At 43.3% G+C, this 19,470-nt stretch overlaps 1 protein-coding gene across 8 annotated transcripts in view; it reads right to left on the minus strand.

The window, feature by feature from the left end:
* Positions 1–19,470, minus strand: part of ENTREP2 (endosomal transmembrane epsin interactor 2) — a 363,839-nt gene that overhangs the window by 31,592 nt on the left and 312,777 nt on the right. The gene's annotated exons all lie outside the window — the stretch shown is intronic.

The raw sequence follows: 19,470 nt of genomic DNA on the forward strand, positions 1-19,470 counted from the left end.
CAGATGGCAGGCTCCTGGGCATTACCGTCAAGGTCCAGGATGAGGATGTTCAATTGTGGGTTTCTTTTTTCATCATCAAAACTGGCCTTTTATAGACACATTTGTTTATTCTTGGTTTCTACATGGTTGATCAAATTACTCTTAGATACTAAGTGATGTCGTTTACAATTTTGATAATTATTAGGTAGTCACTGTCTAAGAAAATCTTCAAATTGCCAACATTTGAGTAGGTGGGCAATCTTTGTCAATTATAAAGTGTAACTGAAAATTTTGATAAGAATTCCAAGTTTTTTAAACTTCTTTTCTTGAGATTACTGTAGATTCACTTGCAGTTGTAAGAAATCATAGAGAGATCCTGGATACCCTTCCCTCAGTTTCCCCCATGGTAGCATCTTATAAAACTATAGCATGATATCATAACCATGATTGACAATGATACAGTCAAGACAGAGAACGTTTCCATCACCACAAGAATCCACCCTCCCTGCCCGTGTTGCCCTTTTATAGACACACTCACCTCTCTCTCCCTGTTCCCCACTCAATCTCCCTTTCCAGACCCCTGTCAACCACTAGTCTGGTCTCCATTTTTATAATTTTGTCATTTCAAGACTGGTATACAACTGGAATCATAAAGCATGTAACTCTTCAGAACTGGCTATTTTCACTCAGCATAATTCCCTCAAGATTCATCCAAGTTGCTGCATGTATCAATCGTTCATCCCTTTTTATTGCTGAGTTCCGTGTTTGTTCATTCTCCAGCTGATAAATAACTGGGTTGTTTTCAGTCTGGGGCTATTACAAATAAAGCCCAGGAGCATTTGTGCACAGGTCTGTGGGTGAACATGAGTTTTTATTTCGCTGGGATAAATGTCCAAAAGTACAATTGCTGGGTCATACGGTAACTGAATGTTTAGTTTCATAAAAAACTTCCTAATTGTTTTCCAGAGCGGCTGAAACGTTTTACATTCCTACCAGCAATGTATGAACGATCCAGTTTCTCTGCCCCTGTGCCAGAATTTGATATCACTATTTTATTTTAGCGATTCTGATAGGTGTGTAATGATATAGCATTGTGGTTTTAATTTTCATTTCCCTCACAGCTAATGATCTTTTCAAGTGCTCATGTGCTATCTGCTCATCCTCGTTGGTAAAGTCTCTGCTCATAACTTTTCCCATTTTCTAGCTGGACTGTTTGCCTTTTTTTCTTTTTTAACTGAGTGTTGAGAGCTCTTTGTGCATTCTAGATTCTAGTCCGTTGTCAGACATGTGGTTTGCAAATATTTTCTCCCCAGTCTGCAACTTATCTTTATCTAGCCCTAGATCGTGGTGATTTTCTCTTTTTTTTTTTCTAAAAGCTTTTATAGTTTTACGTTATACGTTTAAATCTGTGATTCATTTTGAGTTAATTTTTGAATAAGGTGTGAGGTTTAGATTAAGGTTTATTTTTATGGTTTTCATTTTGATCTCTACATATTCATTGCTAGAATACAGAAATGTGGTTTGTATCAATATTTGTATTTATCTAGTATCCTGTAACCTCGGGATTTTCTTCCATGTTTAATTTCTTCCTTCCCAATTTGTATGCCTTTCATTTCCTTTTCTTGCCTATTAGCACTAGCTAGAATTTCAAGTATCATGAATAAGAATAAGACGAATAAGACGCCGAGATGAGATATCTTTGTCTTATGCTCTCAGAGGGTTCACTCATAGCATTTTAACTATCCAAATACGATTCATTCTTCTTTAGATAACTTACTGTCAAATCCATGCCAGAAACAGAAAAAAAAATAACCACGATTCACAAAAATGACCAAACATTTAGAATAATTATATGTCCTTCAATATACACACTCATACGCTACTCATACGATAAATGCAGAAAATACTGTAAATACTCCAAAAATTATTAGGAAAAATGGATCTTTCACCAGAAGGACCATGGTATTAATGAGGTTAGTTTCAATTTTCTAATCAAGGGGTTGACAAATCCTCAAGACGAGGTGGGACGTACTCATTGTATTTCCTCGTTAACATGAATTGTACATGCACTGTGAATGTTTCAAATGATGGTCTAGTCTGGGAGCATGCACAGGTCTTGCTCATGGATACTTGAACCCATGTGTTCTAATCAACGGCATCCTTTAAGAAAGTTCCCCAATCTTCTGTAGGCTGCTGTGACTACAGAAGGCTTTGCCCAACCCCCTTCCTCAGAACCTGCTCATTTGTTCTCAAGACTGCCTGTAAGATAGCCAGAAAGGGTGTGATTATGATAATATTACAGAGGACAAAGTTAACCTACCATGCAAATGTGAATACAGAGAACAGAGTCATGTTTTGGAGATTTGTTAGGTGGAACTGAAGCAAGTCTCAGCTTAGGGCTAATTATTCTCCACTCCTGAGGTCAGAGTGTTCTGAGAACCCTGAACAAACGTGGGAAGAGTTGCTACTCCCAAATCTGAGTACTGGACACTGTAACCTCTAATCCTTTTCTCAGACTCAAATAGTTTCTTCATGTGCGTCGGCTAATCAGCATTCAACTGAATACTCCAGGGGGCCCCTCTGAAGATCCCAGGGTTCTCTCCCCTCCAGTATCCTGTCCTCGGTCTCCCTCAGACCCTCAGCTCTGTCAGCTCAACTCAGGGAGTCTTCAGGGATCCCCCTGAGTTCCCCATCCTGCACTGTCCCCTGGAGACTCTCCCCTCATCGGCTGACCATATTTCAAGGATCACTGTCCTTCACTGTCTGATGTTCAATGTCTTCGTATTTTGTCAGGTTTTTGTTGCTGTTCTTGTTTCAGGTGGGCGTTTAAATCCAGTCCCTGTAACTCTGTCTTGACCAGAAGCTCTTGGTGGCTCTTAGGCTCATCTAAGTATCCTCTGTAACATTCTTAGGGCCACCTCAAGTGTCCTCTACGAAGTTGCTAAAGACGGAGTAGGATGGGAGCTCAACTGTGGGAAACGGCAGGCACAGATGGGGTTGGGAAGAGGCTACGGTGTTTGGATTTTAGTTTGTAGGCAATGGGATACTTCTGAAGATGTTTATGTTGGGAAAGAGATAACGCAACCTGTTTTCACAAATGATAGAGAGACCTTTTGCAGAACCTGGGACATAGTTGGTGCTGACCGTTGAAGTGAATGCCCTTCTGAAAGTAACATTAATTTTGAATATAGTCTCATTTGCAACCAAGTAAAACTACTAACAAAAAATAAACACAAATCATAACCTTTTGTTTGAATAAGCGTCATGAGGCAAACACTGCTTTACGTCTCACGGAGCATATTCACTGGAATCACACACCAAAAAGACTTCTTTTCTTCTTCTTCTAGCTGTTTAAGTGCATGGCTTTTTGCTAGATGACGACACACCTGGAATTGTGTCTATGTGTTTCTTCAGAATTCTCTTTCTGGCTTAAATAGTGCCTCTACCTCTGCCCTTGGATGGGCAAGCACTGAAATCCAAGCTCTATAAAATCTCTTTACAAGGTCATTCAAAATGGCAAGCGTGAGGACAAGGTGGGTCTTGCGTAGTGTATCCTGAGTTTTGCTGCTGGTCACTCTGCATACTTCCTCGAATACAATTAAGGAAATCATGTCTATAACGAATCAAGTATAAAACAAAAACAAAAGGAGATACTTAGGGAAACCTACGAATGATAAATTCTTTAAAAATTCTCTCCAAGACGAGTAAATTCCGAATATTAACAACACAACAGAGAAAGGTGACAGCCGGGAGAAATTACGCATTAAGAAACATACAAAAGTTAGGATTTTGATTCCCCTGTTTGTTGAAAATATTATTGTCCAGAGGACAAAGGGTCTTATATTCATTACCATTAGCTAATTCACCAGTTTTTTTTTAACATGTTTTTTTGTTTCTTTGAATAAAAAGGAGATTCCAGAGGAGACTGTTATCAGGCAAGGTATAATGAAGGAAGATGAGGAAAGGCTCATAGCGTAAAAAATAAGCGATGAAACTCATGGCTAACAATAACTGTACATGTGTTATAATTACAAGGGATGGGGTTGGGCTTTATCAGAATTATCCTCTGGAAGCTTCCCAATTACTTGACACAGTAATCACTATCTTAGGGAGTCTTTCATGGCAACAACTGGAGTTCAGTATGGAAACACAGGATGTTAGGAAAGGTCAGTGGACGTGGTGCAGAGCCTGACGAAAGAAACCACGCCTGTCATTATCTTCTCTGTCCAAGGTGGGAAAGGCCAAGTCAAGAACTTGGGTATGCCCTGATCACTCTTCACCCAGACCACTTCCTGGGGTTGAGTTTGCAACAGGCATCCTGGAGGAAGGAGTTAACATGTCCACTGGACAAAGTGGAGGCTCACTACAAAGGCAGCGGATTCTCCAGGCTCAGTGTCCCCTTTCTGTAATGCCCACCACATGTGCGGGCATCCATGAGGGGCCTTTGTATCTTTCCCTGAGACTTGAGGGGCATGAAGAACTGACACAGCATGAAGCTCTGGCCACTGCTTTTGCCATGAGTGAGAAAGTCCTTTGTCTCTGAACCGGGAGCCTCATGTCTTCTGCCAGAGAAGTAGCAGCAAATTCTAACAGGTGCAGCAAATTCTAACAGGTGCAGCAAATTCTAACAGGCTAGTTTGTTAGCTTGAAAGCAAGTATAATCTCAGACCCTGCACAATTCCTGACAGCATGTTTCCCTCTTCAACAAGAGCAGAGACCAGTCTTCTGCTATTCTTTATAGTAGACGATCTCATCAAAATAGGGGTCTGGTAAATATATGTTTGAAAAACGTATGGGATATTTCATTATTCTTTTCTAAATTTTCAGTTTAGACTAGAAGGAAATAACAGGTTTAATTTCCAAATTTCCAACCACACGCCAGAAAAATTTACCATCACCTTGAAATAATGTTTTTTTTCAGAGTCTTACTTCAAGATTCTGCAAAAACTCTTGGTCATATGATCAGTGTGCGCGCGTGTGTGTGTGTGTGTGTGTGTAAAATCTGTGACTTCCATTTTTCATAAAATTTCTCAAGGGATGAGCCCATCCTGGAACAGATCACATGCCATTTGGCATTTAATTTGTCTCTAGAAAGCAGTTCTTTGTGGGGCTGGCTGGAATACTGATCCTACAAAAGGAGCTAAAATTAGGCTGTCACATGGAGAAGGTAAGTGATTCATGGGGGAATCTGTGAAAGTTGTAATTTCAAGACACAAACATTCTACCTGGAATCCCTATACGTTTAAGAATTTTTAGCCTTGCTCTGGCCTCTCATGTACCATCAACAACACAAATGCTACTACAAGAGGCCAGGTTTGCTCCTCACACAATGTGTGCTATTTGTTCAAAGGCACTTTTAACTTTCAGCAAAGATCCATGAGGAAATTTACACACTCCACAATGGTGCACAACTGCACCTTATTTGGGAATTCAAAACCTGTCCTCTGCCCTCTGAAGTAATAGCTTTTAGCCTTTAGCTGAAGAACGTAGATTGCCTAATTATAATATGTATAAACAACTATAACTCATAGACTATTTTCTTACAGTTCTATCAAGTTTGAAGATCAAGGAAACTATTTGCCACTTTTCCAGTATTCAAGGATGAGTATTCAGGCAAAAAATATGTTTCTTTGGTGTGTGTGCAGGGGTGGAGGGGATGTACACACACACATATATTTTAATCTTTTTAAAATTCCCTTTAGATTTATTTTTTGATCCAGTGGGTTGTTCAAGAGTATGTTATTCAGTTTCCATATATTTGTGAATTTTTCCAGTTTTTTGCTGTCATTGATTTCTAGTTTCATTTCATTGTGGTCAGAAAAGACACTTAGGGGCTTCCCTGGCGGCGCAGCAGTTGAGAGTCCGCCTGCCAATGCAGGGGACACGGGTTCGTGCCCTGGTCCGGGAAGATCCCACATGCCGCGGAGCGGCTGGGCCTGTGAGCCATGGCTGCTGAGCCTGCGCGTCCGGAGCCTGTGCTCCGCAACGGGAGAGGCCACAACAGTGAGAGGCCCACGTACCGAAAAAAAAAAAAGAAAAAAAAAAAGAAAAGACACTTAGTAGATTTCAATCACCTTAAATTTGTTAACACTTGTTTTGTGACCTAACATGTGATCTATTCTGGAGAATGCTCTGTGTGCACTTGAGAAGAATGTGTATTCTTCTGCTGTTGGGTGAAAAGTTCTGTATGTCTAAGTCTGCTGGGCTCATTTTGTTCTAGTCCACTATTTCCGTATTGATTTTCTGTCTGGATGTTCTATTCATTATTGAAAGTGGATTATTGGAGTCTCTTACTATTACTGTATTACTAATTTATCCTTTCAAACCTGTCAATATTTGTTTTATACACTTAGGTGCTCTGATGTTGAGTGCATATATATTTACAATTGCTTTATCTTCCTGTTGAATTGACCCTTTTATCATTATGTCATTACCATCTTTGTCTGTAGAGACAGTTTCTGACTTAAAGTCTACTTTGTCTGATATAAATATGGCCACTCCTGCTCTCTTTTGGTTTCCATCTGCATGAAATAGATTTTCCATCCCTTCACTTGCAGCCTATGTGTGTCCTTGAATCTGAGTGTTTTTGTAGACAGTACACAATTGGATCTTGGTTTTTGGTTTAATACCCATTCAGCCACTCTGTATCTTTTTATTGAGGATTTTGTCTTTTTACATTAATTACTGATACGGTAGGATTTACTATTGCCATTTTAACTGTTTTCTGTTTGTCTTGTAGTACTATTTTCTCTCTTCCTGTCTTCCTTTGTGTTGCATCCTTTCTTTTTTCTTGTTTCTGTATTGATAGGTCTTGATTCCTTTCTCTTTTTCTTTTGTTTAATTTTATAGTATTTTCTTTCTGGTTACCACGGGTATTCCATAAAATATAGTTATAACAGTTTTTTATATATATACACATATTAATATACATATTTCCTATAAATTCTAGATTTCTAAAAACTCACTGTGATCCTAATTAGCCTCTAGCTTTAAAATAAGATCAAACAAAGAATTACCCTATATTTATGTGAATTTTAAAAATAAGTTTTGTCAAGAGATTTTTGAAAGAGAAGGGTCCCGCACACATCAAAATGTATTATAAATCTACAATAACAGAATAGTATGACATTGATAAGGAACAGAAGAGAGTCCAGATATAGATCCTTAAAATAATGAAGAAAGTGGCACATTACATAACTTGTGTTGGGATAACTGACTATTTTTAAAAAATGAAAAGACAAATCTATATGTGAAAAAAAGAAGAGAGGAAAATTCTTCCTTGTGAACGTAAATGCAAAAATCCTGAGCAAAATACTGGCAAAGTTAAATTAGATAGCGTATTAGAAACACATTATGAGCGAGTTTGGTTTATTCCTGTGTTACAAGAATGTTCTAACATAAAATAATCTAATGGAATTCATCACATTAAATGAGAAAAACCATATGATAATCTATTAAGATTAGATGTCAAAACAGCAGTTGATATGTCAACACTAGTTTAAAAGCTCCTAATAAACTAGAAATAGGAGAACTCCCTTAACTTAAAAAACTCTACAGAAAATACCAGGAAGGAGATGGAGATGGTGGCCATTATCACTTCTATCCAACGCTGTACAGCAGGTCACGGCCGTTAAACTGAGAAGACATTAAACAGAAGTAAACTGGAGGAGAGATCAAGATGGCGGAACAGAAGGATGTGGTGCTCACCTCCTCCCACAGATATGTCAAAAGTACATCTACACGTGGAACAATCCTCACAGAAAACCTACTGAACGCTGGCAGAAGGTCTCATACGTTGTTCGTGAATTCCATATTTGCGAATTCACCTACTTGCTAAAATTTATTTCTAACCCCCCAAATCAAAACCCGTGGCACTTCTGGGGTCATTCGAGGTCATGTGTGGAGAAGCAAAAAATCTGAGCTGCCTGATGGGCATATTCACAGCTGAAGTTGAACCAGGCAACCTCTGCCTTCTCATGTAACTCATACTATAAACAAGTGTCCTTTTCCAGGTCTATTTACATGTGTCAGATAAGCTTTGCAGAAGCATGAGTTACAGTGCTGTTGGCCTCAAGTCAACAATAAGCACACATAAAGCAAGGTCTGTACTGACTAGCTGATAAAAATGTTGTGACCAGAGGCTCGCAGGCTCCTCACCTTGTATTTCCCCTGGGAGCAATGATCCTGTATTCACTAATCCAGTGTTGCTGCAGCTTCACAGAAATAACTACTTCAAATAAAGAGAATCAAGTGTATTTGTTAAACAAGATCTAAAAGGCACAAACCATAAAGGAAAAGATTGATAAAATCAGCTATTTTGAAATGTTAAAACTTCTATATGAAAAAAGACACCATAAAAAAAGAAAAAAAGGTCTACAGACTGAGGAAATATTTACAATATGCACAGTCAAGAAAGAATTAGTATTTGGAATATATAAGAAATCTCTAAAAATAAAAAATAAAAAGACAAGCCAATATGCAAATAGCAAAAGATATGAACAGGTAACCCAAGGATGAAGTAACACGATGGCTCTTAACATGAGAGTGTGTTTCTCCTCCCTGTGGTCAGGGGATGCGTGTAACTCACTTAATGAGGTACCATGTTCCTCCCCTCACAATGGCAGAAGGAGAAAGCTTGGTGAGGACCTGGGAAATGCAAATCCTGATGGAGAGCCGGTGGCGAGCACGTTAGCACAACCTCTTTGCAGAACAACTTGGCGATTCACAATAGAGTAGAAGATGCCTAAGGCCCGGGACCCAGCAATTCCACTCCTAGGAATGTCTCCTGGAGAAATGCTCACACAGGTGCCCAGGGAGACATATACAAGGATATGCAGAGCAACGCTGCTGGTGATACAAATGTCTTTGAAGGCATCCAGATCTCCATCCACAGGGGAAAGGGAAAATAAATGCTGGTCCATCCACACAATGGAAGACTGTGTAGCAGGGGAAACAAACCAGAGACCTGCCACCAAACGGACGACTGTCACCAAATGTCCCCTGAAAGGAGGGAGTTAGAGGTGAATCCGTACAAAAAGAATAAACACCATCTGCGTGAATCTGAGACCAGGCAAAAACTAACCTCACTGTTTAGGGACACAAATATATGATGAACAGCAAAGGTGCGGGGGACATGAGATGCAGCGGGGGAGGGGGAGGGGAGAGGCACTTCCACTGAGCTGATGATGCTTTCTTGTCTAACTCACATGATTGACACGCGGGGGTTCACTGTGTCACTTTTCAGACCATTCTGTGTATCTTAAATATTGCCTAGAAAGAAATGTTCACAATAAGTCCAGACAGTGCATCTGCTAAAAAGAAAGAGCCCCATCTGTACACACATCAACGCACGCACCACCACCTCTATCAGCTGGTCCCCGCAGTACACAGCAGGCACACTCAGTGGCTGAAGAAAAGGTAATGAGTCATCTCTGTGCAGGGAAAAGCAAACCCACAATGAACACCCCAAACCAGCAGCAGCAGGGAGCGGCTAGCACCCCAGGTACAAAGGAGGGAGCCAGGTTCCTAGGACCCAGCAGAAATAGAGCCCAGAGAGGGGTCCCTCCACCAGAGCAGGTAAAAACTCACAGCCTGCGAGAGGAGGAGGCTGGAAACAGATGGCCTGACCTCTCTTTCCATCCTCCCATCTCCTGCTGGTGCCTCTCACTGGGCGAACCCAACCAGAGGAAGAGAGAAGAGAGTCTGGTGATGCAGAATGCAGAGACCAGCTTGAGGGGCCAAAGCGAGGCCAGACAAAGGAGGACAGGAAAAGGAGGGGGGATGGGGCAAAGAGAAAGAACCAATTATCAGTACCTAGCATAGCTGTCTATCAACTATCTCTATGATTAACTGAATAAAGCAAAGTTTCTAATACAGTATTAATAAAGCTCCTGGTTTAGGTTAACTTTTTTACATATATAAATGCATTTTTTGTAGAAAAAAAGTCTAGAAGAGAATGTATTCATTGCAGGATTATCTATCTATATACCTGTTTATCTATATATCTATCTACTTATCTATGATCCATCAATTATCTATCGATTTAGTTTTTAAAACTTTCGCAATGGTCAGTTATTGCTTTTATAATGGAAAATATTCAGTAAGCTTCTTTTTCAGTCCATGGAGTGTTGAGGAAAAGCCCTAAGGTTTACTGTATAAAATTCTCAGAATAACTGTGGGAATCTGTCATAAGTCTCGACATTCAGGATCAGTCTTAATGCTACAAGTTTTCTCAAATAAATGCCAAGTAACATAAAAATAGGTGACGGCGGGGGTTGGGGAACCCAGATGACAAAATTTTAAACCAATCTTCCAGGCAAGAGACCTTTTCTCGGCTATGATCAGTTTCGGTTGTTTTATCCACCAATATAGCAACTCTACAACAAATGCTTTGAAAAAAAATAAAATGCCAGGGGAGGGACAGATTGGGAGTATGGGACTGACATATACACACTGCTGTATATAAAACAGATAACCAACAAGGACCTGTTGTATAGCACAGGGAACTCTGCTCAATACTTTGTAATAACCTAAATGGGAAAAGAACTTGAAAAAGAATAAATACGTGTATACGTATAACTGAATCACTTTGCTGTACACCTGAAATTTACATAACATTGTTAATCAACTATACTCCAATATAAAATAAAAATTAAAAAAACAAAACAAAACAAAAAAACAGAGAAAAACCAGAGACCAGTGGTTTGTTACTGGCTCCTGGAGCTGGTGCTGAAGTTGGGATGAGAAAACCAAGGCAGCGGGAAGCTGCCAACCGTGGACACGGCCTCAGACACAGCCAAGGGTTATGAAATGAGCGTCTGTCAAATCCACGTGATGGGGGTGGAAGTTTGGCCTGTTCCTGACATCATACCTAGTTCTGAAAAGGTTCCATTGGCAACATCAACATGCTAGGCCAGTGGCCAGGGGCAGGTTCATTCCTCCACCCAGGGCAGGGGTGCAGCCCCTGGGGTCAGGAGCTGCCCACTCTGGTGCGTCCTGGGCAGGCCCTGCAGGAGGCGCCGGGCAGGAAGCACCGCCTCCACGTGGTCACACAGGGGACCGGGATGCCCAGGAGGGCAGGGCTCAACAGCCACACGGTTCCTGGAGAGCCCCAGAGAGGGGGCCATCCGTGAAGGGTGCTGACTGCTGTCAAGACGAGAGGGGCAGGGGGGACCCTCTGAATAAGGGGAAGGACAGGGCGGAGTTGACCGCACCGGAAACCAACCACACGTCTACACGGAGACCAGCACACCACCTACACGGAGACCATCGCGGGGCAGACCCATGCCCGACAGAAGAGGCTGCTTCCCTCATCCCTTCACCTGCCAATGCCCAGAGGGACAGGACCTGAGAGGGACAGGATGGACATGTCCCAGACGTCGGCCCACAGGTGAGGGGCAGAAGAGGAAAAAGGGACCAGGCCCCCCTCACAGGAATGGGGCATCCAAACTGCATGTGGAGGGAAGCTCTGAATGAGACCAAATTCTGCGTCCGGACCTGGACGCAACCAGAAAGTCAGAGGGGCAGCCCGAGCTGCATCATTTAAGGAAGGAGATTCTGCCGGCACCTCGGAGGCAGTGACGCCTAAGGACTCAGTCACCGGAAGGAGCTCTGCGAGGCGGGGGACCCAGCGCCCCCGGGGGCAGAGCGGGTGATCAGGTACTGCTAAAGTGACTTAAGTGCTCCTACTTCAAATAACAAAGCTCCAAGAGGTGTTCTGTTTCCCTGTGGAATGATTTAGAACCTACTGCAGAGCACAGGCAGTACTCACTACTCTGTAATGAAGAAACTAAAAACAAAGTGGATACACGTATATGTACAACTGAATCACTTCGCTGTACAGCAGAGACTAACACAACACTGTAAATCAACTATATGCCAATAAAAACTCATTTTAAAAAAATTAAAAGAAAAAACCAACAACTTTGCAACTTTCGACACTATGTTGTATGCTTATTGGAAAGCCATTTAGAATCTTTTTTTGTGTTAAAACACTCCTGTCATCTATAAGCCTGAATGCTAAGGTCTAGAAACCAGTACTGACCACGGTGGACAAGGTCCTCGAGGGTGCCTGTGGGGCACATTTCCGTGAACCTCAGTTGACTTCAATTACTGGGCTTCATGTCCTACTGCAAAATAAATTCCCCAGGACATAAAGAGCAGAAACAACCCCTAATGTACCTCTTTTGCCTAGGAATTGAGGGCCAGTTAGATTTGAGCCTGCTTAAAGGAAAATCTCAGCCTTGAAGGAATCAGTTGGTTGACAGGATAAATCCACACAGTCACAAGGCTATCAATTTAGCTTTGATTATGCAAGACAGTCACTGTTAGAGTCCTCTGTCTGGGTAAGCGCCGTATTAATCCAGCATCCACTTGGCACCACTGTCCTTTAAGGCCAGGAAGGACAGCTACACGGTCATCAGGGCATCTGGAGGGGGTGCATCTGAACAGAGGGAGGTCAGCCAGCGAGGACGCTGTGGGAAAGGAGGACCCAGACTGCAGGAACTGTCCAGGGGTCCAGACCCCCTGAGGAGGGGCACTGGGGTCTCACCCGGCACAGGCCAGCAGGGATGGATGCAGAGATACATCCGTCTCTGGAGTAGGAGCCCCATTCCCGAGGCTTGGCGAGCAGAGCCTGGGGCGACGGGAGGATGGGGCGGGGAGGGCGGGGGAGGACCAGAGAGGATCACAGGAACACAGACACCTATTCTTGCTCCACGGCGATACCATCCATGCCGTTGGTGAAGCCAAAATCCTAGCGTCACCCTTGGTTCCACAGGTTCTGCACACCCCACGTCCAAGCCCTCCGTGGCGTCTGTCAGTGCAGCTGCCAAGCTCACCTGGAATCTGTCCTCTGCCCCGGCCGCACCTGTCTGCCCTGGACTGGGCGGTGGCCTCCCCAGTCCCCAGTGGCCACTCCTGCCCGTTGGCAGTGCACGCTCCAAGAGCTGCAGGGTCCCTTCTTCCTCCCAGCTTACTGGGATGTCCACGCAGCTGATCAGATCTCCGCTCCTTCCCTGGCCTTCCGCTCCCTCCCGCCCCCTTCCTGCCTCGACACCAGGGCAGTGCTCTCCCGTTCTCTCTAAGCACCAGCTCCACCTCGTCCAGCTCTGGCCCTGGGGACACTGGCCTGCCTCTCTAACTTCCAGCTCCCAGGCTTGGGCAAGTGGCCGGGAAGGTGGCAGAGCAGGAGGGTCCAGGAGAATGCTGGATGCCGGGACTGCTGTAGACCGAGTTCGTCAGCAGGCACCAACCCTGTTCAGTCCCTCAGCCTCTACACGACCATGATAGAAGATGGCACTGAAGCCCCCTGCCCCCAAATCTCCCTGATCTTCTTTCCATCACTTCCTGTTCACACCACGCAAAAGATCCATGGACTGGAAGCCTCCAGCCCCGCTCTCTTCCTGCTGGGTGTGTGGCTTTGAGAGTCTTCTCATTGTTCCGTGGCCTGACTGTTACATCTGTGAGGTGTGGACTGGCCCAGATTTGAAACTGAAGTAGGTCAACTCCTAGGGGTTGGCAAAGAGAACCCGCCTGGGAGAGCTTCTGCCAGGCGTGTGCAAAGCTGAATGTAAAGTTCAATTAGCTCACTATGGGGGGTTCTGGAATGCAGAGGAGGAAGTTACCAGCCTCAGAGAAGGTTGGGTACCATTCATTTTGCTGTCTTCTGTGACTGGTTATCACGTTTGCCTTTATTTCAGTCAATTCAGAAATGCACCCATAATGTTCATTTCTGGGGACAAACACGACCAAAATGAGTAAGTTATTTATCTATAAACATTATGAAGCATTTTCAGGTATTTAACAGTTGTAATAACTACCTGTATTTATATTAATTACTTTCAAATGTTAACTACATTTTTAATTGCTTTAAAATAGGTCTTAGAATCTCTTTTCTTAGCAAGTACACAATTGATGATAGCTACTTATAAGTGAAAACTCTACAGTTAAAATTACTCTCTTGGGGGCTTCCCTGGTGACGCAGTGGTTAAGAATCCACCTGCCAACGCAGGGGACACGGGTTCGAGCCCTGATCCAGGAAGATCCCACATGCCTCGGAGCAACTAAGCCTCTGCGCCACAACTACTGAGTCTGCGCTCTACAGCCCGCGATCCACAACTACTGAGCCCGCGTGCCACAACTACTCAAGCCCACGAGCCTAGAGCCTGTGCTGCGCAGCAAGAGAAGCCACCACAATGAGAAGCCCTCGCACCGCAACGAAGAGCAGCCCCCGCTCGCCTCAACCAGAGAAAAGCCTGCGTGCAGCAACAAAGACCCAATGCAGCCAAAATAAAATAATAAAATAAATACATTTATAAAAAAAGTAAAAACAAAGTAACTTTAATAATATATTAAAAAAATTACTCTCTTGATAGTCAAAAAAAAAAGAAAAGAAAATCCTGCTCTTTCATTTTGATGAATGTGGGAATATTTAAGATTCAAGAAAATGTCGTAGACCTTATTTCAAGCATTATTTTGAAAGATAAGACAATATCAACCCTGGAAGAAAAATGTGCAAATGAAGGGCTTGTTCAGATTGCTATTTCCTAAATGAAAGACACCTGCCGGTCTGACTGGCTTACAGGCACTGGCCCTGAGCTTCAGGACGCGCCCTCATCACTAGGTGATGCCCCTGGGTCACATCACTTGCAGGTCAGTGTTGATTTCGTACCATCTTTTTCCATGTATCAAAGGACAGTTTACTCCTTGCGTGACAGAATGGAACTGAAGGTAACTTCACTGGTGTTTTACTCAGCTGGCAAGAAAGGGACAAATTCCCCTTTCCCGGGAGTCTGTCAAAACTAGAAACACCTAACACAGGAGCCACAAAACTTCATCACCACCTTGTAAAGCAAGACCTTCCTTTCACAGACTGGTTCACAGGCAGAACACACACCACGCTGCAGCCCTTCACCTGGCCTGCTGATAAAGGGAATGTATGCCTCCTAAAAGTTCTGTTCAAGGAACTAATTCCTCCTCACATATGTAATACATGAATTTGTGGTTCATCGATTTTCTAAGAATTTTTTTAAAAGACAGTGAACATAGTTTAATTTTGGTGATTCAGAAGGTAACCGTTTTCTCGCTGGGCGTAAGCTTGTTCCGAGCATGTGTGTCCACTGCCCTGTGGCTAAGCCGTGGTCCTGGGAAGCATGCCTACGTGTCCACTGCAGATGGCAGTGGGAGCCGGGCCATGAAGCCCGCTCCACCATCATGACCTGCGTGACCTTGGGAAGCGGTCTCATTTCACGGTGCCTCAGTGTCCTCATCTGTAAAATGGGAATGATGGTATCTACCTCTCACAGGGTTGGGAAGGTGAAATTAGTTCACAGATGTGAAGGGCTCAGAGCAATGCTCAGCACACAGCGAGGTTCGATAAACATCACCTATGTTCATGATGTATGGCCAGTCACCTGAGGACCTCCATCTGCTCAAAAACACCAGAGAATGAATTCAACAGAGGACTTTTGGGCCTCATCCATGAATGCTTAAGGAAAATAGCCCCAGGAATGATTAGATGACCAGAATGCCCTTTTGTGGTCTAAACAAATTTTATATCGTTGTTCCCACCGTTCAATTAATGGGAGAAAAGAATTCTGATGTCCGCCCTCCTTTTCCTATCCTGCTGTTTTTCTGCTTCCTGAAGGTTCTGTCCACCGCTGCTTGTTTTAACACCCCCTCCCTGACAGAGGTTAAATGTGAGTGAAAGTGGTTTGATTAAAACCCAGGCAGAGGGTTTCCCTGGTGGCGCTGTGGTTGAGAGTTCACCTGCCGATGCAGGGGACACGGGTTCGTGCCCCGGTCCGGGAAGATCCCACATGTCGCGGAGCGGCTGGGCCCGTGAGCCATGGCCGCTGAGCCTGCGCGTCCGGAGCCTGTGCTCCGCAACGGGAGAGGCCACAACAGTGAGAGGTCCGCGTACCATAAAAAAAAAAAAAAAAAAAGATGATCAAGTCTGTATACGAAAAATTATAACAGTTTTCTTGAAAAATGCCACAGAATGCTAAATAAATAGAAAGATACACCAAAAATTATCATTCTCAGCAAACTAACCTAAAAATGCAATGCAGTTACAATGAATGGCTCTGTGTGTGTGTGTGTGTGGTGAGGGGAAGGGAGATGGGGAAGGGGTGGGGGAGGGGGAGAGGGTCCACAAAGGGCCAAGAATAGCCAAGACAATTTTGAAGAACAAAGTGGAGGCGTATCCTACCAAAAACAAGACTAACAAAGAAATAGTATTTAATATAACGTGCTATTGACCATGAGTCAAGCCATATACCAAAGCAAAAGAAAAGAGACCCCAGAAATAGATGCCTTCAGACATAGAAACTGGACATATGGCCATAAAACTAAATGAACACAGACCTGTGCTGTCATAACTGAGGTTTATCTATCTGTGAAAAACAAAATAAAATTAGATCCGTATCTCATACCACATGCACAATTAAGCCTCAGGTAGATTAATGAACTACCTGTGAAAAGCAAAGTTTTAAAACTTATGGGAAAAAAATCCAGGATATTTGTATAACCTCAGGATGGGAAAATATTTCTCTTTTTTTAAAGGTTCTTGGGAATCCCCAGGGGACCACATTAAAAAAAATATATTTATTTACTTGGCTACGCTGCTTCATCATTGCGGCACACGGGATCTTCGCTGAGTCATGCAGGATCTTTAGTTGTGGCATGCGGGATCTAGTTCCCCAACCAGGAATGGAACCCAGGACCCCTGCATTGGGAGTGTGGAGTCTTAACCACTAGACCACCAGGGAAGTCCTGGAAAATATTTCTTAAACACAACACAGAAAGGGCACATCAGACAGGAAATGAATTTGCATCAAAACTGAAAACTTCTCTCTGACAAATGACATCCCAAACAAAACTGAACGACAAGTCACAGAGTGCATGAGATTTTTATGACAAAGGTCATTGTTCAGAATCAAGAACAAAGAATCCAACAGGAAAACAGACAAAATAGGCAATTCACTGATGAGAAACGTAAATAGCCAAGATATTGACAATATGTGACAAGTCGAGAAGAATCTATGTCAAGAAGTCTTGGCAAGGATGTGGCCAGAGCAAGGGCACCTCTTCCACTGGCAGTGAGAATGTGAGTCTGCATTACCCCTTCGTCGAGAAATGGGAAATGTTTTGCAAAAGGGCAGATGCACTTTCCTTTCATCCTGGCAAGTATGCCTGCTGAGAAGATGGAGCACAAGAGCCCATGCTGAGGAGGGCGTGACGGTTCTTTCTAGTACTGTTGCAACAGTAAAAAAATTGGAAACAACTTATATCCGTTAACATGAGACAGATAAGCAAGTTGTGGAAAAGCTACATACATTCAAGCTACATACATATCCATGCGGATCAACATCAAAGAGCATGATGGTGGGTGAAAACAGAAAACTGCTTATGGTACCGATTATGTTAAATTTTATGTAAAATTTTAGTGAATTATGCAAGCATGCAGGGGAAAGGCAAAATCAACCTCAGGATCGTGGCTGTGCCTGGACACCCTCTAATTTCAGACATAGAGAGGGAGCCATGGCCGGGGTCTCAGTGGGGTCTGTAAAAATATATAAAATTGCAGTAATATGGTTCTTGTTTTTTAAAAAGATAGAAGCAAACATTGTAAACATGATGAAACTGGACAAATACGGGTGGCACTTGCTACATTACTCTCAGACTTTCCAGTCTGTTCACCTGGTTCCTCTTGCAGGGTGGATACGCCAGGAGGTGAACGGGGCCAGGCCTGCCAAAGGCATCGCTGTTTGCACAGAAACGACCCTGAGCCTGTGGCCGCACCGTCCCGTGTCCTCCTACGCGGATCCCATTGGTGGTGGAGAAAGCACCAGATCTGGCATTCAAGACGGAAATCTGGGTCCACCACCAGTTACGAGACTGTAGCTCTGACACTGCATGTCCTGGAGTCATGTTCTCGCCTCTAAAGTGTCAATGATAAAGTCTGCCTCGCAGACCTCGCTGGGGCTGGGGTCATGGTGGGGAAAACAGCGTGATGGATCTAAAAGGCCCTGCACTTGGGGACCTAGAGATGATCCTTCTAAGTGAAGTAAGCCAGACAGAGGAAGACAAATATCATATGATATCACTTACATGTGGAATCTAAAAATATGATACAAATGAACTTATTTACAAAACAGAAACAGACACACAGATACAGAAAACAAATTTATGGTCACCAAAGGGGAAAGGTGGGGGGAGGGATAGATTAGTATAGGATTAGCATATATACACTACTGTATATAAAATAGATAAACAACAAGGACCTACTGCATAGCACAGGGAGCTATACTCAGTTTCTTGTAATAACCTATAAGGGAAAAGAATCTGAAAAGGAATACAGATATATGTTTACATACTGAATCACTGTGTTGTACACCTGAAACTTACACAACATTGTCAATAAACTATACTTTGATTAAAAAATAAAAATGTAAATAAATAAATAAAAAGGCTGTGCAAAGCGGGTCACAAAGGATGGCTCCCAGAAAAGCCAAACTGGGGCCAAATGTAAAAGAACACTTAGGTATCAGTCCTCTGCTAAGTCGTTTATCTCGCAATAATTCTGCTCCCTCAGCCGAAGGCTCTGTCCTGTGGTCCCTCTCATCTTGGGCATCTCCGTGAAGGCCTGGGGATATTAAGCCACTCCAAACGATTTTGCTCAGCTCTGCTATGATTATCTTATGCCTTCCTCAAGTTTCCATAACCAGTGCTTATTGATTTTTGAATCAAGTCAAATCCCTAAACGGATCTTTGAATTCCTGCACTGGCCCATCTCCATCTTTCTGGTCTTTGCTTTTATCCCTTTTTTTAACTGTCACTCATCTGTCACAAAGACGGTTAACAGCTTGAGGTATAATTGACATATGACAAAATGCACATATTTTAAGCACAGAATTTGATGAGTTTTGACACACGTATACACCTGGGTAGCCATCACCACAATCAAGCGAGTGAATCTATCCACGGCCCCCAGTTGCCTCTGGCTCCTTTGTTACAAGTAGTTCTGTGCTCTCACTTTCTCTTCTGCCGGTTTTATGCATTCTTTCAAATGGCCTCATCATTCAATTATTACTGAAAAATTTTCCATCCCACGTATTTTCCTCCTAATACCCTCCTCCTCCCAGCATCCCTGTGCTCATTTAGAGCCCGGAAAATAACTACATGCTTTAGAAATAACCTCTAATCTCCAGGAGTGGGCTCTGTGCTGTCTCTCCAGTCTGTATATGGAAATCAACAGCCTGCTATCTGCCTCCCCCTACCAAAAAGGCAATGGGACTCCTCCTGAAGGCCCTGGCTTTGTTTGGGGACTAGAGTGAAAATCAGTTCTATTATTACTCGTGCTGGGACCATCCCAGACCAAACAATGTGTTGCTGGCCCTCATCATAACCCTCCTCTCAGACCCTGACATCGAGACTGTGCTAGCCTCGTGGAGATCCTGCAGCCGAGGGGGGAGGGCCGTGGACCACCTC

Source organism: Pseudorca crassidens, chromosome 1 (genome assembly GCF_039906515.1).
Source record: "Pseudorca crassidens isolate mPseCra1 chromosome 1, mPseCra1.hap1, whole genome shotgun sequence".
Taxonomy (NCBI): Eukaryota; Metazoa; Chordata; class Mammalia; order Artiodactyla; family Delphinidae; genus Pseudorca; species Pseudorca crassidens.